Source organism: Triticum aestivum, chromosome 4D (genome assembly GCF_018294505.1).
Source record: "Triticum aestivum cultivar Chinese Spring chromosome 4D, IWGSC CS RefSeq v2.1, whole genome shotgun sequence".
Taxonomy (NCBI): Eukaryota; Viridiplantae; Streptophyta; class Magnoliopsida; order Poales; family Poaceae; genus Triticum; species Triticum aestivum.
This window is the reverse complement of record NC_057805.1, coordinates 403,650,579-403,670,349: the sequence shown is the minus strand read 5'-3', so window position 1 is coordinate 403,670,349 and position 19,771 is coordinate 403,650,579.

Here is a 19,771-nt window from a genome sequence, read left to right as displayed (position 1 = left end):
CCCCTGGCCCTATTTATAAGGGCAGAAAGATAAGCGCCAGGCGCGAAAATCAAGGAGCCTAAATTTTGGATATGAGGCGGAGCTGTCGCCTCGATTGTCGGAGGCTCATTAATGACAGGTGACGTCACGGCGGTTTACCATGATCCTAGAAGATGATGTCATGGCGGTTTACAATATTGTGTGAAGATGTTGAAGAAGAAATTTTCTTAAGTATTGAGGATTGACATGAACCAGTTCAAATCAATCTGGAGCCTAATGTTGAGGATATTACCACTGGGCGTAAACCGGCCAGGAGAGGCCGGGTTAACCCCATAAGTAGTTCATCTATATCTGAAGTCCATGAAGACAGACGGTGACGCTTCATGAAGGCCCAGGGCCCTAAGCCGGTTTAAGGCCTGTAGACATAAACTGGTATTGATATGTAAACTTGTGTTGTAAGATAGAAGTAGCAGAGACCGAGCCGGACACGATTATGAGCCGGCCTCGGGATTCTATAAACTGGTGGGCGTCAACCCATGTATATAAGGGGATGACCCGGCGGCAGTTTAGGGACAACAGACAACAACTCGAGATTCCGGCAAAGCGTATTCGCTCCCTGGTCATTGAAACCCCATCAATCCCATCACAACTAGACGTAGGCTTTTACCTTCATCGTAAGGGGCCGAACTAGTATAAAACTCTCTTGTGTCCCTTGCCCGCTTTAACCCCTTTAAGCTAACCCGTAGTGATGGCTCCACGACTAAGTCCTTTCTCTAGGACATCTGCCGTGACAAAACCACGACAACCCGGGTCCACGTCCCCATCTTTCACCGGCGATGATTGAAGAGTGAAATGATATTTGGGGAGCGAGCTAGTGTGCTTGACATGTCGGCTGTTGACTGTAGCCATCACACCTTTTCACGTAGCCGTATGCGTACTATACTCCGACGGTGCTCCAAGATATTTTGTGCTTCATCTCACACGGTTGGTGATAATAAACTGTGTGCGATCTACTTGATTTTTTATCTTGATTTGAATTACATAATAGGGTCACAGCTACAAAGGATGGTGTTTGAATTGCTAGAACTTTTATCTGTAGTGAACATGCAACTATAGGTATGTCGTCAAAAAAATTGGAATTACTCCGGGTTCGTTTGGACGTTTTTATACATTAACTTGGTTTTGTAGGCATTTCAGGTGTATAATTCAAATTTGAACTACATGCACATGCTCCAGTGCATATAAACGGGTTAAGATCAAATCCGTGTCCTTGGTTGCATGCTTAGGTCCCATGCAAGAAATGGGATTGAATGTCAAACACCCTGCAACCGTCACTAGGGCCGCAAACATTGAAATACCTGGTTTTTAAATTCTAGTAAATCCAAAACTCATCTGAAATTCATGAAACTTCGAATGCTATCATGGAGCGGCATCAACATGCCTTGGTAAATTTTTTGTCCCATTTGGGGCAGGTTTGGGTATAAGCTTCTCACAAACCAGAACTTCTCAGAACAAGCGTGATGGTTTCGGTAGGGAATGTGCCACCTTTGGGGACGAAACGATATCTATTGCCTCTTATTGCTTTCAAAAAATATCTAGTATCAACATAGAACAACAGGAGTGTTGTGTTAAATTTTGGAATTTTTCGGGGTTCGTTTGGACATTTTTATACATTAACTGGGTTTTCTAGGCATTTTGTGTGCATAATTCAAATTTGAACTACATGCACATGCTCCGGTCCATAAAGTTGGTTGGAAAATCAAATTCATGTCCTTGGTTGCATGCTTAGGTCCCATGCAAGAAATGGGAATGAATATCAAACACCCTGCCACCGTCACTGGGCCGCAAACATTGAGATACTTGGTTTTTAAATTCTAGTAAATCCAAAACTCGTTTGAAATTCATGAAACTTGGCATGCTATCATGGAGCAGCATCAACATGCCGTGGTAAAAAAATTGTCCCATTTGGGGCAGGTTTGGGTATAAGCTTCTCACAAACCAGAGCTTCTCATAACAAGCGTGATGGTTTCGGTAGGGAACGTGCCACCTTTGGGGCGAAACGATATCCGTTGCCTCTTATTGATTTCAAATTTTTTGTAGTGTCAACATAGAACAACAGTAGTGTTGTGTTAAATTTTGGAATCTTTCGGGGTTCATTTTGACATTTTTATACATTAACTGGGTTTTCTAGGCATTTTATGTGCATAATTCAAATTTCAACTACATGCACATGCTCCAGTGCATATAAATTTGTTGAAAAATCAAATCTGTGTCCTTGGTTGCATGCTTAGGTCCCATGCATGAAATGGGAATGAATGTCAAACACCCTGCCACCGTCACTCGGCTACAAACATCGAGATACCTGGTTTTTAAATTCTAGTAAATCCAAAACTTGTCTGAAATTCATGAAACTTGGCATGCTATCATGGAGTGGTATCAACATGCCGTGGTAAAAAAATTGACACATTTGGGGCAAGTTTGGGTATAAGCTTCTCACAAACCAGAGCTTCTCACAACAAGCATGATGGTTTCGATAGGGAACGTGCCACCTTTGGGGACGAAACGATATCCGTTGCCTCTTATTGCTTTCAAATTTTTTCTAGTGTCAACATAGAACAATAGGAGTGTTGTGTTAAATTTTGGAATCTTTCGGGGTTCATTTGGACATTTTTATACATTAACTGGGTTTTCTAGGCATTTTATGTGCATAATTCAAATTTGAACTACATGCACATGCTCCGGTGCATATAAATTGGTTGAAAAATCAAATATGTGTCCTTGGTTGCATGCTTAGGTCCCATGCAAGAAATGGGAATGAATGTCAAACACCCTGCCACCGTCACTCGGCCGCAAACATTGAGATGCCTGGTTTTCAAATTCTAGTAAATCCAAAACTCGTCTGAAATTCATCAAACTTGGCATGCTATCATGGAGCGGCATCAACATGCCGTGGTAAAAAAATTGTACCATTTGGGGCAGGTTTGGATATAAGCTTCTCACAAACCAGAGCTTCTCACAACAAGCGTGATGGTTTCGGTAGGGAACGTGCCACCTTTGGGGACGAGACGATATCCATTGCCTCTTATTGCTTTCAAATTTTTTCTAGTGTCAACATAGAACAACAGGAGTGTTGTGTTAAATTTTGGAATCTTTCGGGGTTCATTTGGACATTTTTATACATTAACTGGGATTTCTAGGCATTTTATGTGCATAATTCAAATTTGAACTACATGCACATGCTCCGGTGCATATAAATTGGTTGAAAAATCAAATCGGTGTCCTTGGTTGGATGCTTAGGTCCCATGCAAGAAATGGGAATGAATGTCAAACACCCTGCCACCGTCACTCGGCCGCAAACATTGATATAACTTATTTTTAAATTCTAGTAAATCCAAAACTCGTCTGAAATTCATGAAACTTGGCATGCTATCGTTGAGCGGCATCAACATGCCATGGTAAAATTTGTCCCAATTGGGGCAGGTTTGGGTACAAGCTTCTCACAACAAGCGTGATGGTTTCGGTAGGGAACGTGCCACCTTTGGGGACGAAACGATATCCATTGCCTCTTATTGCTTTCAAAAAATTTCTAGTGTCAACAGAGAACAACAAGAGTGTTGTGTTAAATTTTGGAATTTTTCGGGGTTCGTTTGGACATTTTTATACATTAACTGGGTTTTCTAAGCATTTTATGTGCATAATTCAAATTTGAATTACATGCACATGCTCCAGTGCATATAAATTGGTTGAAAAATCAAATCTGTGTCCTTGGGTGCATGCTTAGGTCCCATGCAAGAAATGAGAATGAATTTTGAACACCAGGGCACTGTTGATTGCCGGCAAAACGTTGAGATACTTTATTTTTAAATTCTAGTAAATCCAAAACTCGTCTGAAATTCATGAAACTTGGCATGCTATCATGGAATGGCACCCGACATGCTGTGGTATTTTTCGTATCCATTTTGAGAGAAGGCGCACTCGAATAACAGCCAACAAAGGCATTTCAAAACAAATAGCTGCCACTGTACACTACAAAAAAAAGACACTTCCGTGATGATACGTGTTTTTCACAGTAGGTCACGTTTTCTGTCATGCATGTACACCCATGACGATTTTATGATAGAATCAAGATAGTCATACCTGTGCTGTCGTAGAAGTGTTCCATTGCATTACCAAAATTATCATCACGGGAGTGTCCACTTCCATGACGATAAATCGCGCGTCATGGAAGTGCTTTCATCAAGGGTGACCGACACGTGGCATCCACCGTAACGGGTCGCCGTTAAGCTATCGGGTCCAGTTTTGGATCCGATAACACGTTAACAGCTTGGACCAATGAGGATTTTCTATGTGTAAATTTTCATTGGCCGAAGGAAACACGTGTTGGCTCACCGTTGGGACACATGCCATCCATTAATTGGACAGAAGGCGCCTATGATAGGTTGACACGTGGCATGGCCCAACAAAGGCCCATTCTAGTGAAAAGGCCGGCCCGTTTGACTTGGTCAAAAGGTAACGGGTCGACCCACGGAAAGCCTGTTCCTATATAGCCCATTTACGTCCCGCTAACTCACAGCCCGTGACGGCCTATCGGAATTAAGCCCAGTAGCTTCATCTAGGCCGTCCAATATGATTCCGGCCTATTGTAACTTCCGGCCCATGTATGGTCCATGATGCCTTTCGGCCCATACGAGGCCATTTGTAACTCTTGGCCCATTAACGGCTCGTAGTGAATCTGGCCCGCAATGAACAGTGTATCGCTTCATACCCACTAACGGCCCATTATTCCATTGGGCCGTTTCCAACCCGTGTTATCTTTCGGCCTTCTCAGGGCCCATTCATTCTTGGGCTTATTTCCAGCATTTGGTTACTTATGGCCCGTTACTAGCCTTTTCTGCTTGTGGGCCAAATTCAGCCCGTGGTTACAATCGGCCCGTTTGCGGCCCATTAATCCATTGGATCGTTTTCATAGCGTCATCAAATACAGCCGATTAATGACGGCCCGTTATTGTCAGCCCATGAACAGACGATTCCAAATCTAGCCCGTATATGGCCAATAATGCGGTCTGTTATTGGCCCATGTATGGCCAATCGATCATACGACCCGTAGAAGGCCCATTGATGCTATGGCCCATAGAAGGCCCATTGTTTCTACGGCCCTTACAAGGCCCATTGTTTCTACGGCCCATATAAGTCCCATTGTTTCTACGGCCCGTAGGAGGCCCATGGTAACTACAGTAAATATGTAGCCCATGGTTATTGTGGCCTAGTTTTAAAAAATAGGTTATTGCGGCCAAACCGCGGAAAAAGAACTGCACTGACTACAAGCAAACAAATAAACAAGACAACAATAAACGCCGCAACAAAACAAGTCCAGAACTGAAACCACTTCAGAAGATCTCAAGAAACAATATCCTGGGTACCCATAATGCTGGCAAGATGCTTAGCAACCTTATTAACTTTCTCTTGGTTGGCGCTTAAATCCTCCAGTGCTTGCTGTTGCACCAGAAAGTATGCATCTGAATTCTGCAGGGACTTCCTCAGTCCTTCAGCTTCCTGTCGCAGCACATCTGATCGATGTCTTTCAACTTGAAGTTGAGACTCAAGAAGATGAACTGATTCAGGCAGCGAGTTCGAAGAGCTTGTGCCAGCAGTAGTGGCCAGTAACTCGAACACTACATCAAGACAGGACTTTTGGGTTCTCTCACTGTCGTCAAGGTAGTTTTTATCAGCTTTCTTGGAGACCAACAGGGATGTCTCACTATCTTGAACCTTATCTGCATTACTTCCTTTACAATTGCATAACGGGGTACTGTTCTCCAATATTTTGTACCATGGTCACTTCAGTAGTAAAGTGCACAAGATAACAGCATGAAACAAACATATATGTATGTACCTTGGTCACTTTATGGTCAATATCATTCTAGTTTTTGTTGCCAAATCAAGATAGAGACACAGTTCAAATAATATTTGTTCAAGACAAAGCAGAATAGACAGAAAAGAAGTGTGGGAAATTATAGAGCAATAACAACACTCGTAATGTGCATGACATGAGAACATAACTGTATATTCATTTGAAACTGGAATCAACATAGAGCAAGTTACAACAGCAAACCAGTTAAAGAAACAGGTTTAAAACATACTTGTTGCGCCATTGGAGTTTCAATTCCATCCTTCAAATTTGAAAATAGTTGGTATAAGTAAATACAGTGAAGCAAGAGCAAAGGAGTATGAACCATAGCTACAGAACCTGACCTGAGAACAATTCTTCTTCTCCTTTAAGCGTTGAGTTGGGATTCGGAGTGGTGGTCCTCGTGCTTTGGACACTGCAGTTCCCTTACTAACTGATCGTGTTTGGGTGCTCTGTGGTGGAGACGGTGTTTTGTCAACTGGAACTGGGTTACTATCTACTGGGGTTGGGGTTAGAAGGGGTGTAACTGGTTCTCTGTCCAACTGGGTAGGGGTACAATCTGCGAGAGTCTGGGTTATGTGTGGTGGGGCTGATTCTTGGGCAAGTACAACCATGGTTCTATCTGGATCAACTGGTAGCACTATCTTTTCAAAAGACCGTGTTGTTACTCCCTTAGATACTGCCATCACCCTCTCCAATTCAAATGGCTGATAAACAAGAAAAGTAATTGAATGTACATACATTGTATGATAAGACAGGTGCAATGGATATTGGGGAATAAAAGAGGGCATGAAATAATTCTCATTTATGTTGTCTAACCAAACAGGATAGCATGACACAATTTCACGTATATGATGTCTAACTAAACAGGATAACATGACACAATTTCACATTATGATGGCTAACTAAAAAAGATGGAAAGACATAGTACAAAATATGATGACTGTGTAAACAGGATGACATGATATAACTATATAATGTGTTTATTAAATAGGTTGGCATGCCATAATTCACATACATGCCGCCTATGGAAACATGATAGCATGATATAATTCACGGATAGAATGGCATAATTCAAAATATGATGACTGTAAACACTAAACAGGATGAGATGATATAACTATATGATGTCTTTATTTAATGGGTTGCCATGCCATAATTCAGATAGATGTTGTGTATGTAAACATGATGGCATGATATAATTAAAATATATGATTTATATAGTAAGCAAGTAAGCAGATGGCAATCCATATATGATGTAAAAACTAAGCAATGCAAGACAACATGCATGACATGGGTAATATAACCCTGCCAAGTTTGAGCATAGACCTCAGGGGGGAAATAGGACGGGTCATCAGTCTCTGAATCCTCCTCTGAGGAGCTCTCTGTAACCAGCAAGATGTCTGCTTCAGCAGGTAACATTGTCTGCTCTGAATACCTTGTTTTCACTCCAGATACTTCCAACACCGCTTCAAATGGCTGATGCATAGGAAGAATAGTTGAATATACAAATGTTGTCGACAAATGGAACACGTAATACAAAAAAATGATAGCATGATATAATTCACGTACATGATGATTGGCTAAACATCATGGCATTGGATAATTCACATATATAATGCCTTTGCAACAAGATAGCGTTGCATAATTCACATATATAATGTCTTGCAACAAGATGGTAATGCATAATTCACATATATGGTAATTAGACACTAAACGGGTGGCATTCACACAAAGCATGTCTAAACTAATCAAATGACATAGCAATGCAAGACACCATACAGACGATATGAGCAACATAACCCTGCCAAGTTAGAGCATACACCTTGGGGGGGGGGAAATAGGACTGGTCATCTGTCTCCGAATCCTCCTCTGAGGAGCTATCCGTAACTAGCGAGATATGTGCTTCGTCAGATAGCATAGTCTGCTGTGAAGACCTTGTTTTCACTCCAAAATTTTCCATCACCGTGTCAAATGGCTGGTGCACATGAACAGTAGTTGAATGTACTAACATTGTTGACAAATGTAATACGTAACGAAAAAAGGATGGCCTGATATAATTCACATATAAGATGACTGGATAAGCAGGATGACATTGCAAAATTCACATATATGATGCCTGGCTAAACAAGATGGTGTTGCATAATTCACATAAACGATGAATAAACTAAACGGATGGCATTCACACAAAGCATGTCTAAACTAAGAAGATGACATATTTGATGTATAAAGTAAGCAATGCAAGGCACCATATGCATGATATAACCAACATCAGCATGCCAAGTTAGAGCGAAGACCTCAGGGGGTAAATAGGAGTGGTCTTCTCCTTTTGAATCCCCCTCAGAACAGATATCTTCCCCTCGATTACAATTCGAAATGGGTGGAGGGGGGGCTGCCTCTGCGCTTACCATGGAGCGACGTCTGCATGAAATTTTATTGCCACGCAAGGCTCGTCTCTTTTGCTCTACATGTTCAGTTCCATTGTGTACAATAACTGACATGCATAGGAATAAAACATAGTGAGATTATGTAAGGAGTGCATGCAGAAATCCAGAGTGATCGTAGCAACCTGTGGATAGACCCAAAACCAATGATAGCAGGCAGATAATGGCTTCAGTTAAAAAATACAGATAATGGCTTCTTTACTGTTTGTTTCCCACCCAATATGAAACTCATAGTAGACACCAGAGATTAACCAGATAGTAGATAGATACTATTGATTGCGGCCCCGATATGTACCCCACAACCATTTAAAAACTCAAGTTTGACCATTAGTTTGGAGCTGACTCAGAGTCTAATCGGTGAACAGGACGATAAAGTAGCATGTAACATTAAGCGATGCATAACGTAAGCAGACACGAAAGAGTGCGACCTCTCTTGTGGACCCGTGTAGTCCTCGAGGTCATCTGCTCGGTTGATGATGGTAATGCAGTTGTCATGGAGGTCGGATCCCTGCTGTGCTGGACCCTTCTGTCGTTGGAGCAGCTGAGCTAGGGTGGACGACGGCGCAACAGGAGAGGGACAAACCACACAAGGTTTTCTTTCACAACTATCTGTAAGAGAAGTAATTCTGTCAGGGCGCATTTGAATTGGAGGATTCTAACAACGCAGGGATAGTGTCGTGGAATTGTCACGGCAGATGTCCTTAGGGTGAGGACTTAGTCGTGAGGCCAACGCATCTATGTAGTAGCTTGAGAGGGGTTGAGCGGAATCGAGAGACGCAACACAAGACGAGGATTTAGACAGCTTCAGGCCCCGGGAAACATCATCCGGTAACAACCCTACATGTTGTTTGAGGCTAGGTCTCATTATGATCACGGGGGAGTCGCCGGTAAACCGGCTCTTTGTGTCTAGCCCTAAGATTGTTTCTTGTTGCTTGTCTCTTGTCCCTCTTTGTTGAGCCCTGCCCCTCCTTATATAAGTTGAAGGGGCGGGTTACATGTGGAGTCCCACTAGGATTAGGACTAGTCTATCTCTAATACAAACCGGATACAAGTCCTGGTCTTAACTCCTTGTAAGGTAAATATTCCTCATGCCTTTCCTCTTAAACCGGCCCACCATAGTGTGAACCGGCCTTCATGAACCGCCCGTTGGGCCACCGGGTCTTGTCGCTCCTCTGACCCGCCTGCCGGATTACCAATGAATCGTAAACCGCCAGGTCAGGGCGGGTCGCCAGTAAATCCTCAAGTCTCAGCCTGGTCTGAAGTAAACCTCCAAGTCCGGCCGGGTTATACCTCCGGCCGGTTTACGCCGCGGGGCATATCCCTGACATTAGCCCCCAGTTTAATTTGGATTTGTCCATGTTAAACTGATCCTGTAAAACAAACATAAGAACAAATTTGACAGATTATGCTCCGGGTTAAGAATTCTTGTAAACCGGCATATGATCATCCTTAAGTCCTTGTCATTTCCTCCTTCTAGAAAATCCGGGTCAACAAGCCAGCTTCATACTCAATTTGCTGACATTGGTTTCTCACAGAGAAATATTGTGAAGAATAATCCACTTGAGTCGGCTTCCAAAGCGCCGGTTTAAGAAATATGGGTCTTGAAATACTCATCTGATATTCAGCCGGTTTGAAGATGTAAAACTTGCCGGTTTAATATTACCAAAATTACCGGTTTGTAAATATGGATGGCACCGAGTCATAATTGTTACCGATGCTGGGTCATAATTGTTGCAGACACCGGGTCAATCTGGTTTGCTCGGAACTGAGAATTTGAAGATTTTTTCTCCATATTACCTGTAGCCCCCAAGTCTTGAGCAGAACAAAGTGATGGCTTAAGACTTGTTTCCATATAATTACTGCCACTTTGAAGAAATCCATGTTGTTCATCTCAGCCACTATTAAAAACTGAATACTCCATATATGTAGCCCCCAAGTGCCGGGTCATTATGCAATAATGAGCGAGGACTTCATAAATATGATCATGTAGATTTGAACAATAACGTGTAGCCCCCAAGGGCCGGCTCAGTAAGATAATATTGAGCTGGTACTTTATATATACTTCTTTGAAAAGAACATCATATAATCTAACCCCCACCATGGGGCTTGAACCCACGTCCACAAGGTTAAGAGCTTTGTGCTTTACCAACTGAGCAATGGACCTTTCAATATAATGGTTTTAAGACTTGTGTACCTTGAATTGTTGACAGGAGCAATTGGTAGCCCCCAAGGGCCGGCTCATTATGATGTGATGAGTCGGGTCTTCAATAAGGCCAATAAAAATGACTTTGCATTAGCCCCCAAGTGTCATGGTGCATGCTTGCAGCGACATGAGACTTGCATGTAATCTCAATTTGAATAATGTAGCCCCCAAGTGCCGGGTCGTAAGCCTGCAGCGACTCGGGACTATTCCTTCCATTGTAGAATAAATCATATCCTTTGATAAAATAATAGCCATTGCGCTAAAGCGACTTTGAAAACCTCAATAATACCGGTTATTAATAACCATAATAAAATCCAGCCATGTTGGCTATTCAAGATAATATAATCCGGTATGAAAACCTTATTCATTCAATATCATGATGAAAATTCAGCCAAGTTTGGCTATTTGAATAATATAACGCAATGATTTATAAGCGCATGATTCCAATGGCGCAATCCAAATATATATTGGCAACTTATAGTCTAAAGCCAGGCCGGTTTAATAAACACCGAATAATTTCTCATCATATACTGGCGACTTATCGTCTTAAAGCCAGGCCGGTTTAATAAACACCGGATAATTTACCATCATACTGGCGACATATAGTCGAGAGCCAGGCCGGGTTAATAAACGCCGGTGATTTATAATCATGCTTTATTCAACCTGTTTCTGTGACATTGAATCACATTGTTGGTTTACCAACTTTTTGTAGTAAGGGTGATAACCCCAATCTTGAGTACTGATAACTCCTTCCATATTGTGCCGGTTTATGATAAAACCGTGCCGGGTTGTGATAAACACCGGATTAACCATATATAATACTAGCAACTTGAAGTCAAAACCAGACCGGGTTGATAATCTCCGGATTATGACTGATCATATACTGACAACTTGTAGTTGAAAGTCAAGCCGGGTTAATGAACACCGGTTTAAAAACATCACAAATCTTATCAAAAAGAAAAAGAAACTTAACAAAAGGCAAATAAAACCGTTGTAGTCGAGGCTTTTCACGGGCTGCCGGGCCCCAAATTTGATCAAGAGGTGTTGCTATGGTTCGGGTTCGACTAAGCCCCCAACTGATGCTGTGGCATTATGCCGATCAAGAGGTGTTGCTATGGTTCGGGTTCGACCAAGCCCCCAAGTGATGCTGTGGCATTACGTCGATCAAGAGGCGTAGCTATGGTTTGGGTTCGACCAAGCTCCCAAGTGATGCTGTGGCATTACGCCGATCAAGAGGTGTGACTGTGGTTCAGATACGACCAAGCCCCCAAGTGATGATGTGGCATTGCGCCGATCAAGAGGTGTAGCTATGGTTCGGATACGACCAAGCCCCCAAGTGATGCTGTGGCATTGCACCGATCAAGAGGCGTAGCTATGGTTCGGATACGACCAAGCCCCCAAGTGATGCTGTGGCATTGCGCCGATCAAGAGGTGTAGCTATGGTTCGGATACGACCAAGCCCCCAAGTGATCAATAATATGATAAGCCAATAAGGCATGATACCCATGGTTGAACCGCGCATCATGGCAGCAGGTCCTCTTTGGCACCCTTTAACTTTTTCCAAGAGATAGATCCTTCTTGAACCGGGATTTTGAACCGGATATTGAGAGCTTCAAAGCTTTGTGGGAGACATCTTTCCCTTGAACCGGACTTTAAACCGGAATCTTCATTTTCAGCCGGAAATTTTCTGACGGCCTTTAAAGTCGAATTTGCGAGAAGTTAATTCCTTTTTGAACCGGACATTTTCAAACCGGATTTGAGAGCTTCAGAGCTTTGTGGGAGAACAGATTTCCCTTGAACCGGATTCTAAATCGGATATTTGAGAGCTTCAGTGAGACTGACTTGCCTTGAGCCGGATTTTAAACCGGAATCCTTTCTGATGATCCGGAACTTCTTCATTGAGCTGGGATTTTGTAACTGTCATATACTTTCTAAGCCGGAAATTTTCTGACGGCCTTCAAATAACAGTAGCCTCCGGGACCGGGTTATCTTTCCCTCCATCGTCCTGGGGTTCTTAAATTTGCTGAAACTGGCAAGATTTGCTGAGTCATGTCATCGTAGCCCCCGAGTCTTAAGGTGACTCAAGGAGTTGGCTTGAGATTCTCCATATTTGACCGTGATATAAACCGGCATAAGTTGTATATCATTTGCGTTGATACACGATGTGAATCCACAGAAGGTTGAGGTGACTGCGGCGGGTTATAAATGATCTGTATAAGCCATGTCAACAACTCGGCCAATGGTTCCTTCCAACTGGCTATTTGAAATTAACCAAACTGTAGTGGCGGCGACTTGCGTGCCTGCCCATTGCTCCATCCAGTGCAGACGGTGGTTGATGATACTTTGCCTCCAATTTGAAAGAAAACTGGGCTACCCAAGCTGTGACTTGCTTTATATTCAATAAACAGCTCATGCTGACAGGTGCGGCCCGGTATGTTGATGTAGACCAGGCCGCGAGAAACAGACAACAAAGACGACCGCAGCATCAGAGGCAGGTCGGACAGATGAGTCGGCCGCGGCATTGTAAGCCCGTGCAGACGGGGGAAATCAGCCGTATGCTGATGTAGACCGGACTGCGGGGGACGGCGGCCTGTGCACGTGTTATTGGGTAATTCGCACGGTCCTGACGAGTTGACGCGGACTGGATCGCGATATAAACCGGCATGGGTTATCCAAGAGCTCAGCGATATAATAATCCCTTTTTGCAATAGACAATTTGTCCTGCATTGGAAAACTTGCAAGCCAGGGTATTTGCTCTTTTTAAAGAAAGCAATATATAATATGAAAATATAGTGGATGGATTTCACCTGATATGTTAGCCAGAAAATATCCACCGCGGAGTTGATGAGCACCACGGTGGAGCTGAAATCAATCATGGGCAAGTCGGCCATGCGAGTAGACGGATGAACCGGCCACGGCATTGTAAACCGGTGCGGACGAGCAAGTTGTCCTCCGCGTTGTAAACCTGTGCGGACGCATGAACCGGCGGCCAGGGCAGACGGGCGAGTCGTCCGTGGTGTTGTAAGGTGGTGCGGACAGGCGAGTCGGCCGTCATGTTGATGTAAACCGGACCGTGATACGCGAGCCCGTGAATGGCATAAAAATTGTCCCGTGTAAAAATATTACAGGACAGAGTAATTGTTCTTTGAAGAAAACAATATGCGCTAATAAAATAGACTGAAATGGGTATCACCTGGAATTTTTTGTCAGATGAAAAAGATAGCAGATGCTCAGTTGATCTGATGATGTGCGTTCCCTTCAGCCCTTATTAGCCTGGGGACTTGATCCCTTTTGTTTGGTTTCCTCTCGTAAAGAGACAGTACTAACAGTACCTCCCTATATAGCAGTAAGAAGACTCACTCACACTTCTTCAGTCTCAGTGCTTAAAAACGCGAGGTGAGGCAGGTCAACTCTGGCGCCAGCGGCGACTCGGTGGTGGCGGTTTGAAGCAGAGGCAGAACGAGAGCGGGTTGCTCGGCCTGATGGCGATTTGAAATGGCAGGGGGCCGTGGTGGTTCAGGCAAGGCGGTTTAGCACGCCACGAGCCCGTACAGTGAGACAGACTGGTGAATCAGCAGCCAGAAGAACCACGGCGGACACCGGCGACTCTCGACGACAGGGCAATTCATAGAGGGCGGCCTCGCGGCAAGGGAGGAGGCGCCCACGATGGCTCTGCGATGCGGGAGCAGCAGGAGGTGACAGGCGGCGCCGGCTTACGGCGACGGGGCAGGGGCGCCGGCGGTCCGACCATGGAGACGGGCGAGACGACTCGGGGTCGCGAGCCCGGGCGGTTTAGAAGCGGCATGGCGGCTCCAGGCAGAACGGTGGCCTAGCGACTCGGACCGGCGCGGCGGCTTTCGGTGGAGCGAGGCCGTGGCCATGACGGCCGAATGATGGACGCGGATGGCCCAGGGCGGGTCAAGGCACGAGTTCATGCTGACAGAGGCGACGGCTCAGCGCGAGGCTGCGGCAGAGGCATCTGAATCGAGGCCGGGGGTGACTCGCCATCGACTTGGCGAAAACGAATTGGGGCGGTTGACCCCGAGCCCATGCCCATACCCTCCAGATCGTGGCTTCTCCTTCTCTCCTTTTTTTATAAATCTCTTCCTGGAACCCACGCAAGTACTGCGGTTGCACATGGGATCTTCACGTGGGTGGGCATCCATCAGGCGCTATGGATATTTAATTTACACGTGCGTGACCCCGATCAGCACTAAGGACACTTGATTCATCATACACGTTTGCTAGGTTGATCGATTCGGGAGACCGCGTGAGGTCGTAAACCGCCGATGTGCGTGACACGTGATCGCTGTCTCCAATCAACTCGAATCCAGTTTGTATTTGAAGTAGCCACGACGACTTGCAGATTACCATAAAGTGGCGGTTTATCTCGGCGAAACTGATCCCTTGCCGGTCTTCAGCGGTTCGACGGTGCGGACAGTGCACAACCAAAAACATCTCCTGCCAGCTATCGACCGGCTGTTGGACGTGGCGATGCATAGATGCAACCCTAAATCTTTCTCGATCTCAATCTTGTATATACTGCTGCGAAAACCTTCTTCAATCTTTGACTGATGAAACTCATAGTTGATGTGAATTCTTCCGCGTCTGTTCTTTGTCATCGGACCAATTACGATCTTCTCGAACCCTGGAAAAGATCCCTCCAAGAACTTAACACCACCGTGCGCAGGCCCCATGGTGGGTGCCAACTGTCGTGGAATTGTCACGGCAGATGTCCTTAGGGTGAGGACTTGGTCGTGAGGCCAACGCATCTATGTAGTAGCTTGAGAGGGGTTGAGCGGAATCGAGAGACGCAACACAAGACGAGGATTTAGACAGCTTCGGGCCCCGGGAAACATCATCCGGTAACAACCCTACATGCTGTTTGAGGCTAGGTCTCATTATGATCACTGGGGAGTCGCTGGTAAACCGGATCTTTGTGTCTAGCCCTAAGATTGTTTCTTGTTGCTTGTCTCTTGTCCCTCTTTGGGGAGCCCTGCCCCTCCTTATATAAGTTGAAGGGGCGGGTTACATGTGGAGTCCCACTAGGATTAGGACTAGTCTATCTCTAATACAAACCAGATACAAGTCCTGGTCTTAACTCCTTGTAAGGTAAATATTCCTCATGCCTTACCTCTTAAACCGGCCCACCATAGTATGAACCGGCCTTCATGAACCGCTCGTTGGGCCACCGGGTCTTGTCGCTCCTCTGACCCGCCTGCCAGATTACCAATGAATCGTAAACCGCCAGGTCAGGGCGGGTCGCCAGTAAATCGTCAAGTCTCAGCCGGGTCTGAAGTAAACCGTCAAGTCCGGCCGGGTTATACCTCCAGCCGGTTTACGCCGCGGGGTATATCCCCGACAGATAGGAAATACACAATAATAGGATAGGAATGCACGTGCAAAACAGGGAATTTAAAAACACATGATTTCTGCCAATCTGGGTGTTTGGTTCACAAGAATTGGAAGATCACAGGATGCAAAGAAGCATGGTGAGATTAAGTCAAACCACAAATAAATGTACGGTTATAATGCTATTATGCTACTATCTCTTAGTCTTGTGCTACATGAATAGGAATTTGGAAAGGAGGACACGTGGATATTAAAATCCCTACGATCTTTCTTTCAAGGAGACACTAAAGGAACAAATCCTATAGTTTTCCTTTGCTCCATTCCTTTGAAGCAAATGCATGAATGGTAGTACCATAGGAAACTTTCGAATTCCTATGTTTTTCCTTCACTTTTCCTTTCAAGCTCTGGCGATTCTAGCAGGCAGGCTTGAGCAAGGAAAAGCCTACACTCAAAAAATGTTTTTGTGCCACTTCTACTACTTTGGACCCAGGCCACTGCCCTACTAGTTCAACTCCCAGGCCCATCGACAAATGCATAGCTCAAATGCGCAGAGATAAATAATGATGGCGTTCAAGAGAGTCCATCATGGATAGCTAAGTTGCCTGGTACCTCACTGCTTGTCATATAGTAGGAGAAACTAATCGTATTTCACGTTACTGCGTGTGCTCAGTGGACAATATATATATATATATATAACATGTAGAGTAAAAACGAGATGCAACAAGTGTACAACCTCTTTGGCGAAGCCATGTCGATCTCAGTGTGATTGGGTTGGTCGATGAGGATGATCCGGCTGACTTGCCTGTCGTAGGAGGGGAAGAAGATCTTAGGCGTCTTGAGATGGAGCCCGGGGTACTGCTCCGCTGTGATGGAGGGTTTCGTCGTTGGAGCAGCTCCGGTGAGTTGTACGACGCCGAGGCTGAATCAGGACAGGAGAGACAATGTTAACCTAAGTGGAATTCTAATAGCATCTACAATAGATGACATAAAATACATAACCACAAAGTGCTAGATGTAAAATACATCAACCGCTCATCTTTGAACTTAACTGTCGAAACTGAATTTAACTGTCGAAACTGAACTTAACTGTCGAAACTGAACTTAACTGTCGAAACTGAACGCACTAGTAGCAGAAAAGCAGCAGCAGCAGCGTGTGCGAGAGCCGGGGTAGCTGGTCGTGTAGCAGCATCAGGTGAGGCTACACGTCAGTCAACTGACTTTTTTATCTCTGGTCAGTCGATTTTCTAGCCGTTGGATACGTAATCAAGGGCCTGCAATTCATCTTCAACCTCCACCCCCTGAGCCGCCAGCCACCACCGGCCAAAGAGCCGGCCCCCGCCGGCCCGCCCGCCCTGAAACCACTCCCCACAGCCGGTCCGCCGCCGCCCCGGCCATCCCTCTAGGCCCCCCCCCGTGCCTAGCTTTTTCTCCGGCGATCCCCATGCCATCGCCCCACCACCGCCGCCGACCACCGCCCCCACCCTGAACCCTAAGATAGATAGTAGGGTACCTCTCCGATGATCCGCCCTCCCCGTTGCGGCTGGTTCTTTCTTAACTCCGGCGAGCACCCCCACCCCCTAAAAATTGATTGAACCAAAAGCGATTCAGTCGACTGAAGTGTAGCTAAATCGGAGCAGCATCGCAAGGAAGAGCAAGAGCGAGAGCAGCAACACGAGCAAGAGTAGACCAAGCAGGGGACCGAGAGCAAGAGCAGAGCAGCAGCGTGAGCGAGAGCTAAAGCAGCAGCAGCTACTACTGATGTGGACGTCGCCACCGAGGGAGCGACGCCGTGGAGGAAGTGGCCGGCGACGCCGCCGTGGATCGAGCCGCGTCGTGTCGGCTCGGGACCGAGCGCTGGCAGCACCATGAGATCGAATCAAGAAGAAAATACGGCGATTAGAGTACAACCTCTTTGGTGGCGCCGATTAGGCCTCACCTTCATCCGAGGAAACGGTGACGATGATGCTCTACTGGTGGTGCAGGTCAAGACGGCGGTGTGGGAATGGAGGTGGCGCGAAAGACGAGGGGAACGTCGGGGCAGCTCCTTGGAGGTGGAGGACGGGGTGGCTGAACCGGTGGGATGACGAGATCGGCGACGGATCCTCATCTGGTACAGTGGATGAGGGACGTCGAGGTGTTGCTGTGAACTTCGTCATCGGGGAAGAGGCTCCGGCTGGGTGGCGGACGAAGGAGGGTGTGGGGCTTCGCGGGTTTTCATGGCCTCGGTGTACGAATGGGTGGGCGGATGGGATGGGAGTGGGGAACCATGGCTTAGGGACGCACTTGTCCGAAATGTGGGGTAAGTTACGAAAGTACCCCCACCGATTTGACCTAGGCGGTTCTTTCGGTTCAGGGGTATCACGGGCATTTCGCGTGTTGGGATTTCACAGCAGGTGGGAGTTTTCGCGCGTGTTGTAATTTTAGAATAGCAAGGCGTGGGTTGAGATGGAGGGAGTTGTCGGAGCACAACGAGACAAAGATATATCTTAAATATTTCAGGGTAACAAGGTGCGGGTTAAAATTTCTGGACAACCTTAACGTGTACTATACCAAATCAATTCACACTTCCGTCGATGAAAAAACAAAAAAAATCAATTCAGAGCACACAAGAGAGTCTAGTCCTGTGTACTGTACCAAATCAATTCGCACTACAAATGTCATTCAAAACTTTGAATCATGTTATGTTCAATTAAAATATTTCACTACGTGTATAATGCATGCAACCTGCTACTCAAATGAACGTTTTAGTGCATCCCAAACGTATATACTACCGCTTCAATATGAACTAAATTTGAATTCATTTCTCTATTTGAATAAGATCTACAACAATGATTATTGTGAAGTCAAACCATTTGAATTTGTTTCTCCATTTTAATAAGATCTACAATCATCATTATTGTCATGTTAAACCATCGTTTGTGTATTATCTTCACAGCAAACCACATGATTACTCTCGAGTTAGATATGAACTATGTGTACTATATGAACTCGAACTCGATTTTTTGAATCCACTTTATGTTGTTTTCAAATCACAGTACATTTCAAGCTCTAGCTAGATCTTCATAATCTAAACTATGTCTCATATGTAAATGTGTTTATCACATAATGTATGGTGCCCCGCCCCCTACGCCTACAAGTATTTAGATGTGAGTTGCAAACACCACACATTACCACAAATTCAAATGAAATGTGAGATTGTTCGATATATAGTATTGTTTAGATTGTTCGATATTTAGTTATAAGCTGCAGACGCCACACATTATCACAAATTCAAATAAAATGTGAGATTGTTCGATGTATAGTATGGTTTAGATTGTTCGACATTTAGCTGTGAGTTGCAAACGCCATGCATTATCACATTATGGTATAGGATGTGCAAAACCACAGCACGCGTATCACCGCTATATTCATGCATGCATATGTTTATAACACTATGGTCTCCTATTCAAATATATGAATCCACTTTCATATCAAATTATGATCTTTGTTAGTCTCTTACACCCACACAATCCTCTAACCTTTGTAGCTAGAACCAACTTTCTCTCGTGCATGCACACGCCCTCCTTGCCTTCCCCCTCCCTCAGCATTCTATCCATCGCGCACATTCATTTTTTTTCTTTAGGTCGTTCTCCCACACTCTCCACAACTCCTTTCCGACACACACTGATCGATAAACCTCTCCTGCGATGTCTGCCTACAACATACACACGCACCTTCCATCTCCTCCTTTCTGTGTCCATGCCTCGTGTCTCTCATACGGTCCCACACACGTGTAAACTCTCGCCCCTCTTTTCATCGATCTCACAACCGCACACTCCTCCCCCTATCTAGCTAGTAGCTCGGCCTCTCGCACCACCTCCTAGCTCCATTCCCTCTGTCTATCCG